Consider the following 13,327-nt stretch of genomic DNA (forward strand, 5'->3'; position numbering starts at 1 on the left):
GGAAGAAATCGGATCATATGTATATGTATCGCTCGATTACGACAAACGGGATCACGTTGCGCTTTACTACTTACCGATCGTTGTCAAATTTGGCACAAATTAATATTTTCCATAACTTTTCAAGTCTGCAAAATTTCATCGAAATCGGTTCAGATTTAGATATAGCTCTCATATATATGTATCGCCCGATTTTCCCAAATTTGGCCATAAAACCCTGATTTATAAACCGATCTTACTCAATCTTAGCATACTATAATATTTTATAACACTAGTAATATGTGCACAAAATCATCGAGATCGGTTCAGATTTAGCTATAGCTCCCATATATATGTATCGCCCGATTTCCATAAATTTGACCATAAAACTGTTATTTATCAACCGATCATACTAAAATTTAGCACAAGGTAACCTTCTGTGCTATCAACTAAACCTGCATAATATTATCAAAATCGGTTCAGATTTAGATATAGCTTCCATGTAGCACTCGATTTTCAAAAATCCCCCCCCCCACCAATAACTTTATTTTTGACCATAGTGGCCTTATTTATTAACCGATATTAGTCAAAGTTACCACAAGGTAACCTTCTCTGGAATCAATAAAATCTGCAAAATATCATCAAAATCGATTCACATTAAGATAAAGCTCCTATATATATGCACAGCTCGATTTTCCCAAATGTGTCCATTATTCTCTTATTTTTTGACAAATGTTACTCCAATTTCAAATTTAAATGTATTGTCTGATCGAACTTAGACGTACACATAGCTCTTACATAAATATATTGCCCGATTTCACAAATTTGGCTACATTATCCACACTAATTGTGCCGATTTCCTATTTTGTTAATAATAAACTCAATATTAGTGACCTACTAACTCTGTAGTGCAATGGTTAGTATACCCACATTGCATACAAAGGGTCGTGGGTTAAAACCCATTTCGACCAAACACCAAAAACGTTTTTCAGCTGTGGATATCCTCACCTAAGCTTCTCTACACTAACAGAAAAAAATCGCGTTCACAAGAAATCAAAACGATTTCGTCCACGGGCGTTCACGATTTCATGAACAGCAATCGTTTTTCTTTGGCCATGTAAAGTCTTAAAATAATCTTTAGACGTTGTTATGACAGCTTCGCCGTTGGTGCAATGTGCTAAGGCGACTGTTAATGTGTATCGTATAGGCAACGCAGGTTCGAGTCACGGTGGCGGGGATCTTTTTTTAGTTTTGTTTACAAATTCGTAACCATTACGTTTTCAGATCATGAACGCTGGGGGCTAATCACGGCATTCGATATCGAGAACTTTTGATCGAAATCTAAATTTTTCGGATCACGGGTGTCGATATCGAGTTTTTTGGATCGACAATTTTTTCGATTGGTAAATTGCAATCGTATAACATTTTTCACTTGTTTTTTTACATTGTTTTCGCCATATAGGAATAGAAAATATATTACTTTTAGTTCGAATTGTTGCTAATTTGTAGTAAATTTACATATAATGAACATATTTTGAATATTTAGGACTAATGCAACTCCAATAAAAGTTAATCAAAACTTGGTCATAGTCGAGTCCGGGAGCGAGCATCCTAGCTTGGCAAAGAACCATATATTAAGTGCACATGCTAGATCGATATTCGATATCCAAGAGATTGTGATCAACCAAATACCGTACCATTCCGTGACAACATAACGCTTCTGGACCACCTTGTAAGAATAGTGAATTATGAAGGTTTCCACTCGCAACAAATTGTAAGACGGCAGACAATTGTAAAGTGAATTGACATGCCACCAAAAATTATTTCCCATTTGAACGCCAGCCGAAATCGTCCATTGAGGCTGCAAAAGGTGACTTTCTAACAGTGCACACCATTTCAAACCCATGTACTTACACCAATAACAATGTGCACTTTTATTCCTTATTTGTCGCTGAATTATTTTATATTCATCTCATCCTCCAATTAGGAAGGAATTCGGAGGAATGTATGGGTCCATAACATATAATGCAATACAATTTACTTTTTACTTTGAAACCTCCAAAAACATGTTTTTTCTACATTCTATTTTGTGACGCTAACTTAATTTTGTCATTTCATTTTGTTCTGCTTCGTTTTTTGCTGTTGGCAACGCTTAAGAAATTGCATCAAATTTCAATCGAATCCCGTGATCCAAACTTTTAATCGTATCGACAATTTTTTCGATACGATTATGTATTCGATATCGAATGCCGTGATTAGCCCCCTGGTTGTTGTTTTGACAACGTATGGTGTCATTTTTGCGTTGTCAGATTGACCCCATCTGTTCTCAGTTTGACAACACATGTGTGTGATTCACTTTCATGAACGGGTCGTTTCGAAATGACCACGCCGTCCATGATTTTTTTCTATGGGTATAGGTGGTTTCATTGCAATGTGGAACGTCATTTGGACTCGGCTTTCGTCACTGAGCTTAACATACAATCTGGCAGCACTCAGTGATAAGAGGGAAGTTCTAATGAGCCTGATATATCGAGCTGTATCGACCTAACCTAACTCTGTAGGTGTACAACCAAGTATAGTTCCTAATACTATACTTGGTTTAGATTGTGATGAAATTACAATAAACAAGTACTCCTTACTTTTCATAATGTTATCCCACAAATGCTTATGTTTACTAAATCAGTAGGTGTGGTTTAGGGTGTGATATAGTCGGCCCCGCTCGACTTTCTACTTTACTCACTTGTTATTTTATTATTTTCGGTATTTATTTTTGTATAACTATGTTTTTTCCATTTAAAGTCTACAAAAAATTGATAATGCACACAATTTTCAAAACTTTCCAAAAATAACATCGATTGAAGTAAAAAATTAAACGGCGGTGATGAAATTTTTATTATTTTTTACATGTTTATTGATTTTTTATTATTTTGTGAGATTTAATTAAATCGAAAACTGACGATGTTAGTCGAAATATTGGAAAAATAAATTTTATAATTAATCAAAACCAAATTATTTTTTAAAGAACCTTAAGCAGAAATAAGAAGTAAATAAACAAAACTATATATTTTTATTCTGCTTTTACATATTCAGTTTTGATTTTAGCGGCTAAGCTCGAACTTAGAAACTCAGAAAATCTCGCATTTGGTTTTCTTATATGCGTTTTTTTTCTTATAGACAATTATTGCATATAAGAAAAAAAGTTTCTTATATTCATAAATCCCGGGATTTTTATTTTGAATCCAAATTGACAAATTGAGTTAATAATCATTTATGGTACACCTTGAGTAAGAATTTATTATACGAGAGGTATACTAAACAGCACAATTTCATCAAAAATCGAAGTAAACGATAAGGCCCTTCAAATAATGAGTTCATGTGAAATGGAATTCGTGCACATAAAATAAAATAAAATAAAATAAAATAAAATAAAATAAAATAAAATAAAATAAAATAAAATAAAAAGCAATTATAAGATGGCCATCGAAAATATGACAAGATTGCGTTTAATTAAATTTGGATGCCATGATATTTTTACCTAAATTGATGAATTAAAAAAGGATTATCACAAGTATACGAAAACACGGCTAATCTAATCTAATCCTTAAAATAGTTTGCTGAGTAGGATAGCGATATAGAATGCCTTTTTTTTATTAATTTTGTCATAATATTGTTGTGTTTCTTTTCTTCACAATATTGAGTTGGACTAAGTGTTTCTTAAGTATGATAGCAATTTAAAAAGCAATTTAATATACTCTTATCTTCTTTTGTTTTTGTTAATAAAATTTAATTAAACTAACTGGTTTAATGTACAACAATTTTTTGGCGCTGTAGATTGTTATTAATTAAAATATTTAAAGAATCCCGAAATTTTTTTCAATCCCGAATCCCGAGATTTTTAGAAATCAATCCCGAATGACGGCCCTAATGCATATACATTTATAAAAGAAATACAATTTTGACAAAACTTTCTATAGTAATAAAATTTTGACAAAATTTTCTATAGAAATAAAATATTGGCAAAATTTCCTATAGAAATAAAACTTGGAAGGTTAGGTTAGGTTAAAGTGGCAGCCCGATTAAGATTCAGGCTCACTTAGACTATTCAGTCCATTGTGATACCACATTAACTAAAAGTACCTATAGCATATGGGCACTTCTAGTTTTAACCGTTGAACCTTCTCGATTATTTTCTTCTGTTGAACCAACCAGATTGTTCCAAAAACATTAGCAGACTGCTTAAGTTAACGTTTTCCAGGTCCGCCAGTAATCTGAAGCTATATGCCCCTAAAATTTGCTTACGCCTTACACAAAATGCAGGACACTCACACAAGAGGTGTTTTATTGATTCCTTTTCCTCCGCATCATGTCAGGTCATACAATAGTCATTATACTTCGCACCAATAGTTTTTGCAAAATCGCCTATCAGGCAGCGACCCGTTATAGCAGATATCAGGAGTGATACCTGGCGTCTCGAGAACACTAGCATATCTAGTGTGCGGTTTAAGTTTAAATGGGCCATATTTGCTTGGTGTCGTTACAACCCTTACAATTCTCCCATCGAACATTTGCCATCATGACAGCCTTCTCACGCAGTAAGAGCTTGCAGGTAGCCAGAGGCATACCAACAGATTCTAGTTCCCCTGGAATATGTAAGGTAGTTCCTAGCCTTGCTAGCTCATCTGCTTCGCAGTTCCTCGGTATGTTCCTATGGCCAGGCACCCATATTAGGTGAATATTGTGCTGCTCAGCCATCTCATTGAGAGATTTTCGGCAGTCGATGGCCGTTTAAAACTTGGAAAAAAATTATAGAAATAAAATTTTGACAAAGTTTTATATAGAAATACATTTTTGACATTTTCTATAGAAATAAAAATTTGACAAAACTTTCTATAGTACTAAAATTTTGACAAAATTTTCTATAGAAATAAAAATTTGACAAAACTTTCTATAGTACTAAAATTTTGACAAAATTTTCTATAGAAATAAAATATTGACAAAATTTCCCATAGAAATAAAACTTGGACAAAATTTCTCATAGAAATAAAACTTGGAAAAACAAATTGTAATAGAAATAAAATTTTGACAAAATTTTCTATATAAATAACATTTTGACAAAATTTTCTATAGAAATACAATTTTGACAAAATTTTCTGTAGAAATATAATTTTGACAAAGTTTTCTATAGAATTAAAATTTTGACAAAACTTTCTATAGTAATAAAATTTTGACAAAATTTTCTATAGAAATAAAATTTTGACAACATTTTCTGTAGAAATAAAATTTTGACAAAGTTTTCTATAGAAATAAAATTTTGACAAAACTTTCTATAGTAATAAAATTTTGACAACATTTTCTATAGAAATTAAATCTTGACAACATTTTCTGTAGAAATAAAATTTTGACAAAATTTTCTATAGAAATAAAATTTTGACAAAGTTTTCTATAGAAATAAAATTTTGACAAAGTTTTCTATAGAAATAAAATTTTGAAAAAAAATTCTTATAGAAATAAAACTTGGACAAAATTTCTTATAGAAAGAAAACTTGGAAAAAAATGTATAGAAATAAAATTTTGACAAAATTTTCTATATAAATAACATTTTGACAAAATTTTCTATAGAAATAAAATTTTGACGAAAATTTCTATAGAAATAAAATTTTGACAAAACTTTCTATAGTAATAAAATTTTGATAAAATATACTATAGAAATACAATATTGACAAAAATTTCCTATAGAAATAAAACTTGGACAAAATTTTCTATAGAAATAAAACTTGGAAAAAATGTATAGAAATAAAATTTTGACAAAATTTTCTATATAAATAACATGTTGACAAAATTTTCTATGGAAATAAAATTTTGACAACTTTCTATAGTATAAAATTTTTAAAAAATTTTCTATAGTACAAAATTTTGACATAATTTTCTATAGAAATAAAGTTTTGGTAGATTATTTTTAGCGATATGGACCAATTTTTGTGTGATTGGCCATCGGCTATATATAACTAAACACCGATAAGGACCAATTTTTGCATAGCTGTTAGCGGCCATATACTAACACAATGTACCAAATTTCAAACGAATTGTGCTCCTCCAAGAGTTTCCGGATGTCAAATCTGGGGATCGATCTATATGGCGGCTATAAGTAATTGTGGACCGGATGTATTCTGATCCTTCAAGAGGTTCTGGAGATCAAATCTGAGGGTCGGTTTATATGGGGGCTATATATAATATGGACCGATATAGACCAATTTTTGCATGGTTTTTAACACCACGTACCAAATTCCAAACTAATCGGTTGATTTTTGCTCCTCCTAGGCTCCGGAGGTCAAATCTGGGGATTCGTTTATATGGGGGCTAAAAGTGGTCCGATATGGCCATTTTCAATACCATCCGACCTACATCAATAACAACTACTTGTGAAAAGTTTCAAGACGATAGCTTGTTTCGTTCGGAAGTTAGCGTGATTTCAACAGACGGACGGACGGGCATTCTTTGATCGACTCAGAATTTCACCAATATGGACCGATATAGACCAATTTTTGCATGGTTTTTAACACCACGTACCAAATTCGAAACTAATCGGTTGATTTTTGCTCCTCCTAGGCTCCGGAGGTCAAATCTGGGGATTCGTTTATATGGGGGCTAAAAGTGGTCCGATATGGCCATTTTCAATACCATCCGACCTACATCAATAACAACTACTTGTGAAAAGTTTCAAGACGATAGCTTGTTTCGTTCGGAAGTTAGCGTGATTTCAACAGACGGACGGACGGGCATTCTTTGATCGACTCAGAATTTCACCACAACCCAGAATATATATACTTTATGGGGTCTTAGAGCAATATTTCGATGTGTTACCAACGGAATGACAAAGTTAATACACCCTATGGTGGAGGGTATAAAAATAAAATAAATTTCGTTTTTGTAAACTCTTCACAGTAATCATGTTGTGCACACTATTTTACATGTTTTAATTTTTACAATAAATTTAAAATACAAAATAATCATTTATTTATCTAAATTTATTTTCTCCACCATGACTTGAACCCGAGTATTCCGTTTTACACGTATTAGCGTTCGCCTTAGCACACTGCACCAACGACTGAGCCAACGCGATGACGTCTAACGATTGAAATAATCGTACTGTTATGATACATCCAGTATAGAATTTTACCGCCATCAGAAAATACAATTAATTTATTATGAAGCACCCTGTATTCAATATTTTAATGAAACAATGCCACATGTACGCAACAGTAGTTTCGTATTACCAGTGCAGTGAACTCAGGCAAAGTACATAATTGTCAATGTGGTAACACTGTCATGCAAATTCAAATGGAGATGTGGAATTTTTGTCTGTTTTATTTCGTAATTTTCTGAATAGTCCTTGTGTAAAATGCAAAAATGTTAACATACAAGTGAAGAGCTTGTTCAAATGTACCTAAAAACAACAATTGGTATTAAAAACTCAAAATGACCCAAAATGCAAAATGTCGCCAAAGTATGCGGTACATATACGAAAATTATGGAACCTGGTGCCAAAGTATGCAAATGTCGCCGAAGTATACATTAAATGTAAAAAATGGCGTCAAAGTATGCGCACCACATACATATATATATATATATATATATATATATATATATATATATATATATATATATATATATATATATATATATATATATATATATATATATATATATATATATATATATATATATATATATATATATATATATATATATATATATATATAGTTTCCGGTACCACGTCCTCGACGGCAAGATGCTGGATGCTATCAAGGACGATATAAGTTAATAGCAATTGCGAACCAGAGGTCTATGGATGGCTTTAAAACTGCTTGGATGCTAATTGGAGACGTTTCGGAAGGAGCCGATTTGGAGTTAGTTGATAAAAAAGGCATACCGGCTAAACCTAGGGCCCATGAATGGATACCTGCAAACACTCCTGATCCTGACTAAGGTAACGACATCAAAAAGAGGTAATCCCTCACGAAAGAGATTCAAAGAACGCAGAAATGCTTTGTTTATCCTAAAGAAGTTAGGATCAGTCGACCCAAGCATGCTGTCGGCTAAACAAAGCGATTCCTTAAAATGGGCTCAAGGAATTCTTGAGGCTGGAAAAAGGGAACGATCACCGGATGAGCTGTCATCCTCCAAAAAGGATCAAAGATCGTTTGCCTCAGTTGCTAAAGACAGCTTTGTGATGGCTATCATTAATAAAGGAGCATTGGACGGTATGGTCCCAAGGCAAAAATGGGGGAAATTGAGAATGCTCTGTCTGTCGTCTACTCACAGGTGCTGGAAAAGTTTCCCGGTCCAGATCCTCGACACCAAGAGGCTGTTTGGTATCAAGCTAGTCGCATTTGAGGACCAGAGGTCTATAGAATGTTTTAAAGCTGATCTAATACTAATTGGTGAAGTTTGGGAAGGAGCTGCTCTAGAGTTAATCGAGAAGAAAGACATACCGGCTAGACCTAGAGCATATGCGTGGATACCTGCAAACCCTTCTGACCCTGAATCTATTTTAAATAGACTGAAACGATGCAATCCAGATCTTCCAACAGCTGATTGGAAGGTTGGCCGTTTGGATGAAGTGGATGGACCAAGACGGCATGCAGTGTTTATATTGAACACTCAGTCTTTGCCACATCTAGCAAAGTCCCAGGGCAGTGTATGTTATGGCTTTCATTATATCCAAATGAAGGTATATAAAAACGATCAGCTAAAGGATTCAGAAATGGACAAGCCTCTGTCTGAATCAGACGTAAGCGGATCCTCTTTGCGAAGTCGAGGGAGATACCAAAGTTGAAGACGTGGATAGACACCGTATGCGAGAGGAGGTTTCTATTGCCTCAGAACTCACCAAAGTTGAACCTATGGTTATTGCGAGAGTCACCGAGATCTCTGAAGAGGACATTCTTGATGACTCGATTGAAGCGGCTGATGTGACGGTTGTTGAAAATCTCGATGGTCCTACGGATCCTCCAGATAAATCTTCATCATAGTAAGGCCGCATGTGCTGCCTTAAAAGTTCTCCTGATGAAAGGGGACATAGATATAGTTCTTATTCAAGAACCATATGTTTATAGAAACAAAATATGTGAATTAAGTACTCCGGGGTTCAAACTATTGCAGTATACTGGTAATGATATAAATCGAGCCTGTATAATTGCTAAAAACCAGCTCAACTTGTTTCTGCTTCCTTCAATGTGCAATGCAGATACTGTCGTTGCCAATTTAGAAATAGCCAAATGCAAATATTGGGTATCTTCTGTCTACATGGGACATGACAGGGAGATGCCTCCATGTGCCATTAAGACCTTAGTTGAGGAGTCACTGAAAACAAAGACGAAACTCATTATGGGAAGCGATGCGAATGCGCATCATAGTATATGGGGAAGTAGTGATACTAATGCAAGAGGAGAGTCGCTAATAGAGCTTATTTTGCGTACTAATCTGGTAGTCTGCAACAAGGGAGATGCCCCAACCTTTGTCACTAAAAACAGGCAAGAGGTTTTGGACATCACCTGGGCCTCGCAAGAACTGAATGAAATGATATCTGAATGGCAGGTTTTAAGTGAACACAGCTTCTCAGATCATCGCTACATCAGTTTCAAATTTGATGTTCATATCACCAAGACCATATTTCAGCCAAATGTTAGGAAAGCTGACTGGAATAGGTATAGGGAATCGTTCAATATGATGATACCGGAAAGAGACAAATATGAGAAATGTGCAAGATATCGAACACGCAGTGGAGCGGATTACTAAGGCCTTCAACATCTCACTGAAAGCTGCATGCCCTAGAGGGAAGCCAAGGGGGAAAATCGACCACCATGGTGGTCTACGGAATTAAGTAATATGAGGAAATCCTGCAGGAAGCTCTTTAACAAGGCAAAGTCCCCCAGAGCCCCTGAGGACTGGAACGCTTACAAGAAGAATCTGAGAGGATACAAGCGAGAACTGAGAAATTCTCAGCATAACTCTTGGAATGATTACTGCAGCAGTATTGAGAATACGTCCGAGGCTTCCAGACTACGGAAGGTTCTAGCATCCACCAACTCCGCTCCAGGTTTCATTAAACATCGGAGGGCAATTGGACAACGTCCAGTGAGGAGACGCTGGAGGTACTATTGGATACACATTTTCCTGGAAATCAGACGGTTTACCATGTACTGGCGTTGCCACAGTTGCTCAGCGGTCGTTTCCTGTCGAGGAAATTGTATCGGAAACTAGAATAAGATGGGCGCTAAATAGCTTTGGACCATTCAAATCCCCCGGACCTGATGGAATTACTCCGGCGGAGTTACGAGCAGTAACTGACAAAATTATCCCCTGGTTGTCGGCGATATATAAAGGATGTATTAACTTATCATATATTCCAGGAAAGTGGAGGGAAACAAAAGTCGTTTTCATACCTAAAGCGGGAAAAGCCTCTCACTCGAGGGCGAAGGATTTCCGACCAATCAGCTTATCCTCATTCCTACTTAAGACTCTGGAGAGGATGATAGATATTTATCTTAGAACTAGCATCGATTCAAGTTTGTTCTCGAAACGACAGCATGCATACTCGAATGGCAGGCCTACTGAGACCGCATTACATGAACTAGTCGGCTTTATTGAAAGCTCACTATCTGTCAAAGAATACACAATCGTGGCGTTTCTAGACATCGAAGGGCGTTCAATAATGTCCATCCGAGATCGATATTAAATGGACTGACAACTCTGAATGTTGATCCATGTATACTCAGGCTGTTAGACGAACTGCTAATGAAGAAACGTATTTCAGCCACACTAGGACAAGCAAACATACAAAGGTATGTGAACAGAGGCACTCCCCAAGGAGGAGTTCTATCACCTCTTCTTGGGAATGTTGCTATAAATAATGTTGCTGGTTACCCTAGAAAAAGGAAGGATAAAAGTGGTGGCATACGCAGATGATGTGGCTCTGGCAGTCAGGGGAAAATTTCCGTCCACAATCAGAGATATTATTCAGAGGGCCCTCCGGATGACTGAGAAGTGGGCGAAAGACAATGGTCTTGGGGTAAATCCTGCAAAGAGAGAATTAGTCATGTACTGCAAAGATCGCAAAATTCCCATGGTTAGGCCTATTCCTTAGAGGGTATTGGTGAGTGTGCAAAATAGCTTGGCGTTATTTTGGACAAGAAGCTGAACTTTAAGCTTAATATTGAAGAAAGGGCGAGAAAAGCAAAGGTAGTTTTGTACTCGTGCAAAAAAGCAATAGAAAAAAAATGTGGGGACTAAAACCAAAAATTGTGCATTGGCTATACACGGAGGTGGTTAGACCTATAATGCTATATGGTGTTGTAGTCTGGTGGCCGGCACTTCAGAAACCGACTTGTTTAGATAAAGTTCGGCGTATGGCGTGTTTGTGTATTTCAGGCGCATTCAGCAAGACAGGAACAAATTCCCTTAATGTCATGCTGCATCTATTGCCTTTAGACATTTTGGCCAAACAGTCAGCTGCAACAACGGCTGTGCGGTTGCGCGAGCTATCGCTGTGGTCGGGAAAAAGTTACGGTCACAGTTCGGTCCTCAAAATAATGCCAGATGTGCCTAACGTAGTGGATTACACTTTGGCGAGACCACTTTTCGACAAAAAGTTTGAGACTCTAATCCCCAACAGTGAGGCGTGGTGCACACAGACCCCGGGGAATAAAGAATATATAGATTTCTTCACTCATGGCTCCAAATTGGATGGACAAGTGGGGTTCGGAGTATATTCTAATGATCTGGAACTTCGAATAGCGATTACCTAATCAATGTAGTGTTTTTCAGGCTGAAATATTAGCAATAAGAGAGGTGGCGAATTGGCTGAGAAGTAATGTTCCAAAAAATGTGGGCATTAATATATACTCAGACAGTCAACCTGCAATAAAATCCTTGGACTCTGTGTTCCTCAACTCGAAAACGGCCATCGACTGCCGCAAATCTCTCAATGAGATGGCTGAGCAGTACAATATTCACCTAATATGGGTGCCTGGCCATAGGAACATACCGGGAAACTGCGAAGCGGATGACTTGGCAAGGCTAGGGACTACCTTACATATTCCAGGGGAACTAGAATCTGTTGGTATGCCCCTGGCTACCTGCAAGCTCTTACTGCGTGAGAAGGCTGTTATGATGGCCAATATTCGATGGGAGAATTGCAAGGGTTGTAACGACACCGAGCAAATATGGCCCCATTTAAACTTAAACCGCACACTAGATATGCTAATGTTCTCGAGACGTCGGATATCACTCCTGATATCTGCTATAACGGGTCGCTGCCTGATAGGCGAGTTTGCAAAAACTATTGGCGCGAATTATAATGACTATTGTATGAGCTGTCATGATGCGGAGGAAAAAGAATCAATTAAACACCTCTTGTGTGAGTGTCCTGCATTTTATGTAAAGCGCAAGCAACTTTTAGGAGCATATAGCTTCAGATTACTGGCGGATCTGGAAAACGTTAACTTAAGCAGTCTGCTAATGTTTTTGGAACAATCTGGTTGGTTCAGCGAAGAAAAATAATGGAGAAGGTTCAGCGGTTAAAACTAGAAGTGCCCATATGTTATAGGTACTTTTAGTTAATGTGGTATCACAATGGACTGAATAGTCTAAGTGAGCCTGAATATTAATCGGGCTGCCACTTTAACCTAACCTAACCTTCCATCAAGATATCCGCACTATAGAGGAGCGGTACCAGGGACACTGGAATAAGCATATGATGGCGGACTATTGCTGGAGCATTAAAAATAATCCCTCTAAACAAGATTATTTAAGAAAATCTTATAAAAGAAAATTTTTCGATGAGTTGTAATTACATTGTAATATTTGTGTATTCAAAGTTTTTATTTTTCTTAAAATTTATCTTTTTGTGTTAAATAAAAAAGTATAGTTGATAGAAATGAAAAAAAAAATCAATAGTTGTGGACCGATTATAATGAAATAAAACTAATTTTATTCGAAATATATTTAACTAACTTTTTTTGCAATATATGTACATCCTCACAAAAATCGCTTCTGTAACATATACTCCCAAACATATTTTGCTTCAAGCATATACATTTTTGGGTGTTGCCCAAACATTTATATGTTTGATCTCTTCCAATATATAATATGTTTGAAACCATATTGGTCTAAACAATATATGTTTGGGTAGTCTAAGTTCCAAACATTTTGTATTTTTGCATCCAAATTCAATAATGTTGTCTTCCAAAAAACAATATGTTATTATGTGAACATAACATAAAAATATTATATGCTTAAAAAAAATTCTCCCAAACAATATTGTGCTCAAAATTTTATTTATTTATTTATA

Source organism: Haematobia irritans, chromosome 2 (assembly GCF_050003625.1).
Source record: "Haematobia irritans isolate KBUSLIRL chromosome 2, ASM5000362v1, whole genome shotgun sequence".
Taxonomy (NCBI): Eukaryota; Metazoa; Arthropoda; class Insecta; order Diptera; family Muscidae; genus Haematobia; species Haematobia irritans.